The sequence below is a fragment of the Mus caroli genome, unplaced genomic scaffold, assembly GCF_978045245.1.
Source record: "Mus caroli unplaced genomic scaffold, Mus_caroli_1 scaffold_1, whole genome shotgun sequence".
NCBI classification, from domain to species: Eukaryota; Metazoa; Chordata; class Mammalia; order Rodentia; family Muridae; genus Mus; species Mus caroli.
The window spans coordinates 167535468-167542238 of NW_028227256.1; the positions used below are offsets into that span (position 1 = coordinate 167535468).

At 39.9% G+C, this 6771-nt stretch overlaps 1 non-coding gene across 1 annotated transcript; it reads right to left on the bottom strand.

The window, feature by feature from the left end:
* Nucleotides 1–6208: 6208 nt before the first annotated feature.
* LOC115032559 (U6 spliceosomal RNA) lies at nt 6209–6315 on the bottom strand. The gene has a single exon (XR_003838204.1). It is a non-coding gene; the product is annotated as a U6 spliceosomal RNA (small nuclear RNA).
* Nucleotides 6316–6771: the final 456 nt, after the last annotated feature.

Genomic DNA, 6771 nt, shown 5'->3' on the forward strand with positions numbered 1-6771 from the left:
GTACTGCTAGTGGGTGCAATCCAGGACTCATGCCTACTGGGAAAATGCTTTCCACTGAGCTACCTCTCAGATGCTTATTTTCAGTCTGTCACCCCATCATGTGCCATCATCTAGCCAATTGGCAGATTCAGAAATTGTGCCTTGATGCTAAATTCTACAGTCACAGGCCTATCCTTCATTTACCTATGCACCCCAAAGTGCTTGGCACACACGAGGATGTCTGCAGGGAGCTTAGCAATAGTTGTCTTCGATTTCCCCACGGTGCTGGATGTTCTGAGGAGTGGCTGGACTTCCTGTGAGCTCTTAGCTGACTCACATAGTGCCATCAACTCCTCTTTTTCAATGTAAAATTTGTTTTGTTTTGTTTTGTTTTGTTTTTCTGGTATTTGAATCACAGGAGGCTTCAGAAAGAACAATTACTGGTGGCCAAACTACAATGAATTAAAGCATGGGTATTCATTTGTAAGTAGAATGTTCAATATGAAACATGTTCTTTTCAGAAAAATAGCTTTGTGAGTCTCTTTGACAGAAAATTAGTATTCCAGCCTCCTCTAGAACAGTCTTTCTCAACCTGTGGGTCCCAACCTCTTTAGGAGTTGACAATCCTTTTACAGGAGTGGTCTAAGATCATAAGAAAGCACAGATATTTACATCATGATTCATAACAGTAGCAAAATTATAGTTATGAAATAGCAATGAAAATAATTATAGGGTTGGGGGTCAGCACAGCATGAGGAGCTATATTACAGGGTTACAGCATTAGGAAGGTTGAGAGCCACTGCTCTGGGGAATATGTTCCTTCCTTGGGACCAGGCTGGTGCCATGTCCTAGAATCTTTTCCTACATAAGGATAGAGAAGGAAGCTGTGAAGAAAGTCCTAGAGAGCCTGGCAGCGATCTTGCAGGCTAGGATGCTGACACTTCGTTCCTTCTCAGCCATTCTAGACAGAAGCTTGGAAGATGACATGTCCCATGAGAGATGAGACAAGTGTCACTACTGACATAACCATGACTACCCATGACATTTTCACTGACGATTAACAGAGGCCAGCTTCTCAGAAGGTGGTGAGATCAGGGACCAAGATGTTGAACAAGGTAATCTTTTATGAGGTAATCTCATAAAAATGTGTGTGGAAAGGTCAAGCAAATCAGAGAGTTACCATTTTATTTTACACAGAAAGAAACAAAACAGAAGAAAGACTTCTCACCTTTAATCAATCTGTGAAACAGAAAGAAAGATAAAGGTCGACAGACAGATGGCAAAGTAAAGGTGAACAAGGTCTACAACACTTAGGCCAATCACACATTCTAGGATTATGTCAAATGAGAAAGTTTCCCCAAGACCGTAATAAATTGATAGCCTATATTTTATGGGGTAGTAAAAATAACAAAGCTTTCTCAAAAAAAATTGAATTAATGAGGACTAGCTTATCACAGGTCATAGTTTGAAAGAGCCAGTCATGGTGGCACACGTCTGCAATGCCTGCCCTCATGAGATGGAATTCTAGGTCAACTTGAGTTAGCTAAACCCTGTCTCAAAAAAATTAAACAATCAGAATTAGAAGTAAAGAAGCAAATAGCTATGTGCTGTGGAGGGTATACATGTTCATTCATAGAAGTGAGCAATTCAGGGCTGGCGAATGGGGAGCAAGATGACAAGGGGAGTTCACCACACCCATGACACAATAAAGCAGGGTCTTTTCCTGACCCACATCACACAGGATTTCTTTTTTTATTTTAATTAGGTATTTATTTCGTTTACGTTTCCAATGCTATCCCAAAAGTCCCACACATACTCTCCCACCCACTCCCCCACCCAGCCACTCCCACTTTTTGGCCCTGGCATTCCCCTGTACTGAGGCTTATAAAGTTTGCACAACCAATGGGCCTCTCTTTCCACTGATGGCCGATGAGGCCATCTTCTGATTCATATGCAGCTAGAGACACGAGCTCCAGGGGGTACTGGTTAGTTCATATTGTTGTTCCACCTATAGGGTTGCAGACCCCTTCAGCTCCTTGGGTACTTTCTCTAGCTTCTCCATTGGGGGCCCTGTGATCCATCCAATAGCTGACTGTGAGCATCCACTTCTGTGTTTGCTAGACCCCGGCATGGTCTCACAAGAGACAGCTATATCTGGGTCCTTTCAACAAAATCTTGCTAGTGTATGCAATGGTGTCAGCATTTGGAGGCTGATTATGGATGGATCCCGGGATATGGCAGTCTCTAGATGATCCATCTTTTCGTCTCAGCTCCAAATTTTGTCTCTGTAACTCCTTCCATGGGTGTTTTGTTCCCAATTCTAAGAAGGGGCAAAGTGTCCACACTTTGGTCTTCATTCTTCTTGAGTTTCATGTGGTTCGTAAATTGTATCTTATATCTTTGGTATTCTAAGTTTTTGGGCTAATATCCATTTATCAGTGAGTACATATCATATGAGTTCTTTTGTGATTGGTTTACCTCACTCAGGATGATGTCCTCCAGGTCTGTCCATCTGCCTAGAAATTTCATAAATTCATTCTTTTTAATAGCTGAGTAGTACTCCATTGTGTAAATGTACCACATTTTCTGTATCCATTCCTCTGTTGAAGGGCATCTGGGTTCTTTCCAGCTTCTGGCTATTATAAATAAGGCTGCTATGAACATAGTGGAGCATGTGTCCTTCTTACCGGTTGGAACATCTTCTGGATATATGCCCAGGAGAGGTATTGTGGAATCCTCCAGTAGTACTATGTCCAATTTTCTGAGGAACCGCCAGACTGATTTCCAGAGTGGTTGTACAAGCTTGCACTCCCACAAACAATGGAGGAGTGTTCCTCTTTCTCCACATCCTCGCCAGCATCTGCTGTCACCTGAATTTTTGATCTTAGCCATTCTGACTGGTGTGAGGTGGAATCTCAGGATTGTTTTGATTTGCATTTCCCTGATGATTAAGGATGTTGAACATTTTTTCAGGTGCTTCTCTGCCATTCAGTATTCCTCAGGTGGGAATTCTTTGTTTAGCACTGAGCCCCATTTTTAATGGGGTTATTTGATTATCTAGAGTCCACCTTCTTGAGTTCTTTATATATATTGGATATTAGTCCCATATCTGATTTAGGATAGGTAAAGATCCTTTCCCAGTCTGTTGGTGGCCTTTTGTCTTATTGACGGTGTCTTTTGCCTTACAGAAGCTTTGCAATTTTATGAGGTCCCATTTGTCGATTCTCGATCTTACAGCACAAGCCATTGCTGTTTTATTCAGGATTTTTTCCCCTGTGCCCATATATTCAAGGCTTTTCCCCACTTTCTCCTCTATAAGTTTCAGTGTCTCTGGTTTTATGTGGAGTTCCTTAATCCACTTAGATTTGACCTTAGTACAAGGAGATAGGAATGGATCAATTCACATTCTTCTACATGATAACCACCAGTTGAGCCAGCAACATTTGTTGAAAATGCTGTCTTTTTTCCACTGGATGATTTTAGCTCCCTTGTTAAAGATCAAGTGACCATAGGTGTGTGGGTTCATTTCTGGGTCTTCAATTATATTCCATTGATCTACTTGTCAGTCGCTATACCAGTACCATGCAGTTTTTAATCACAATTGCTCTATAGTACAGCTTTAGGTAAGGCATGGTGATTCCACCAGAGGTTTTTTTTATCCTTTAGAAGAGTTTTTGCTATCGTAGCTTTTTTGTTATTCCAGATGAATTTGCAGATTGCCCTTTCTAATTCGTTGAAGAATTGAGTTGGAATTTTGATGGGGATTGCATTGAATCTGTAGATTGCTTTTGGCAAGATAGCCATTTTTACAATGTTGATCCTGCCAATCCATGAGCATGGGAGATCTTTCCATCTTCTGAGATCTTTTTTAATTTCTTTCTTCAGAGACTTGAAGTTCTTATCATACAGATCTTTCACTTCTTTAGTTAGAGTCACACCAAGGTATTTTTATATTATTTGTGACTATTGTGAAGGGTGTTGTTTCCCTAATTTCTTTCTCAGCCTGTTTATTCTTTGTGTAGAGAAAGGTCATTGACTTGTTTGAGTTAATTTTATATCCAGCTACTTCACCGAAGCTGTTTATCAGGTTTAGGAGTTCTCTGGTGGAATTTTTAGGGTCACTTATATATACTATCATATTATCTGCAAAAAGTGATATTTTGACTTCTTCCTTTCCAATTTATATCCCCTTGATCTCCTTTTGTTGTCAAATTTCTCTGACTAGGACTTCAAGTACAATGTTGAATAGGTAGGGAGAAAGTGGGCAGCCTTGTCTAGTCCCTGATTTTAGTGGGATTGCTTCCACCTTCTCACCATTTACTTTGATGCTGGCCACTGGTTTGCAGTAGATTGCTTTTATCATGTTTAGGTATTGGCCTTGAATTCCTGATCTTTCCAAGACTTTTATCATGAATGGGTGTTGGATTTTGTCAAATGTTTCTCTGCATCTAACAAGATGATCATGTGGTTTTTGTCTTTGAGTTTGTTTATATAGTGGATCACATTGATGGATTTCCATATATTAAACCATCCCTTCATCCCTGGAATGAAACCTACTTGGTCAGGATTGATGATTGTTTTGATGTGTTATTAGATTCGGTAAGTGAGAATTTTATTGAGTATTTTTGCATCGATATTCATAAGGGAAATTGGTCTGAAGTTCTCTATCTTTGTTGGGTCTTTATGTGGTTTAGGTATCAGAGTAATTGTGGCTTCATAGAATGAGTTGGGTAGAGTACCTTCTACTTCTATTCTGTGGAATAGTTTGTGAACAACTGGAATTAGATCTTCTTTGAAGGTCTGATAGAACTCTGCACTAAACCCATCTGGTCCTGGGTTTTTTTTTTTTTTTTTTTTTGGTTGGGAGACTCTTAAAGACTGCTTCTATTTCTTTAGGGGATATAGGACTGTTTAGATCATTAACCTGATCCTGATTTAACTTTGGTACCTGGTATCTGTCTAGAAACTTGTCCATTTCATCCAGGTTCTCCAGTTTTGTTGAGTATAGCCTTTTGTAGAAGGATCTGATGGTGTTTTGGATTTCTTCAGGATCTGTTGTTATGTGTCCTTTTTCATTTCTGATTTTCTTAATTAGGATGCTGTCCCGGTGCTGTCTAGTGAGTCTGGCTAAGGGTTTATCTATCTTGTTGATTTTCTCAAAGAACCAGCTCCTCATTTGGTTGATTCTTTGAATAGTTCTTCTTGTTTCCACTTGGTTGATTTCGTCCCTGAGTTTGATTATTTCCTGCCATCTACTCCTCTTGGGTGAATTTGCTTCCTTTTGTTCTAGAGCTTTTAGGTGTGTTTTCAAGCTGCTAGTGTGTGCTCTCTCTAGTTTCTTTTTGGAGGCACTCAGAGCTATGAGTTTTCCTCTTAAAAATGCTTTCATTGTGTCCCATAAGTTTGGGTATGTTGTGGCTTCATTTTCATTAAACTCTAAAAAGTCCTTAATTTTTTTCTTTATTCCTTCCTTGACCAAGGTATCATTGAGAAGAGTGTTGTTCAGTTTCCACGTGAATGTTGGCTTTCTATAATTTATGTTGTTATTGAAGATCAGCCTTAGTCCATGGTGATCTGATAGGATGCATGGGACAATTTCAATATTTTTGTATCTGTTGAGGTCTGTTTTGTGACCAATTATATGGTCAATTTTGGAGAAGGTACCATGAGGTGCTGAGAAGAAGGTATATCCTTTTATTTTAGGATAAAATGTTCCGTAGATATCTGTTAGCTCCATTTCTTTCATAACTTCTGTTAGTTTCACTGTGTCCCTGTTTAGTTTCTGTTTCCATGATCTGTCCATTGATGAAAGTGGTGTGTTGAAGTTTCCCACTATTATTGTGTGAGGTGCAATGTGTGTTTTGAGCTTTACTAAAGTTTCTTTAATGAATGTGGCTGCCCTTGTATTTAGAGCATAGATATTCAGAATTGAGAGTTCCTCTTGGAGGATTTTAACTTTGATGAGTATGAAGTGCCCCTCCTTGTCTTTTTTGATGACTTTGGGTTGGAAGTTGATTTTATTAGACATTAGAATGGCTACTCTAGCTTGTTTCTTCAGACCATTTGCTTGGAAAATTGTTTTCCAGCTTTTCATTTTGAGGTAGTGCCTCTCTTTTTCCCTGAGATGGGTTTCCTGTAAGCAGCAAAATGTTGGGTCCTGTTTGTGTAGCCAGTCTGTTAGTCTATGTCTTTTTATTGGGGAGTTGAGTCCATTGATATTAAGAGATATAAAAATATGGAACGTTTCACGAATTTGCGTGTCATCCTTGCACAGGGGACATGCTAATCTTCTCTGTATCGTTCCAATTTTAGTATATGTGCTGCCGAAGTGAGCACCACTCAAGATTTCTGTTTGCAGTTCCTAATCAGAGAGGCTCTGGGAAGGCGGCTCAATGGTAGAGTATTTAGTATATATAAGGTCTAGCCCTTCAATTCCCAGCCCTACAAACTACCCACCTGCTTACCTACTACCTCCCTACCTACCTATGTATTAATCACCTTTCTGTTGCTGTGATTAAACACACGACCAAAGCAACTTAAGGGAAAACAATTATTTTGATCTTGAGTTTTAAGAATCCCAGGTGACATGGAGGCATGGCAGTAAATGGCAGGCATAGCAGCAGGAGCAGGAAACTGAGAGATCACATCTTGAACTTGAGACATAAAGCAGAGAGATGGACCTGCCTGGAGGTCAGATTAGGCAATGCACTCTCAAGGACCTTCCTCAGTGATGTATTTCTCCCATGAGGGCTGCCAGCGACTGGAGACCAATTGCTCAAATACTTGAGCTTA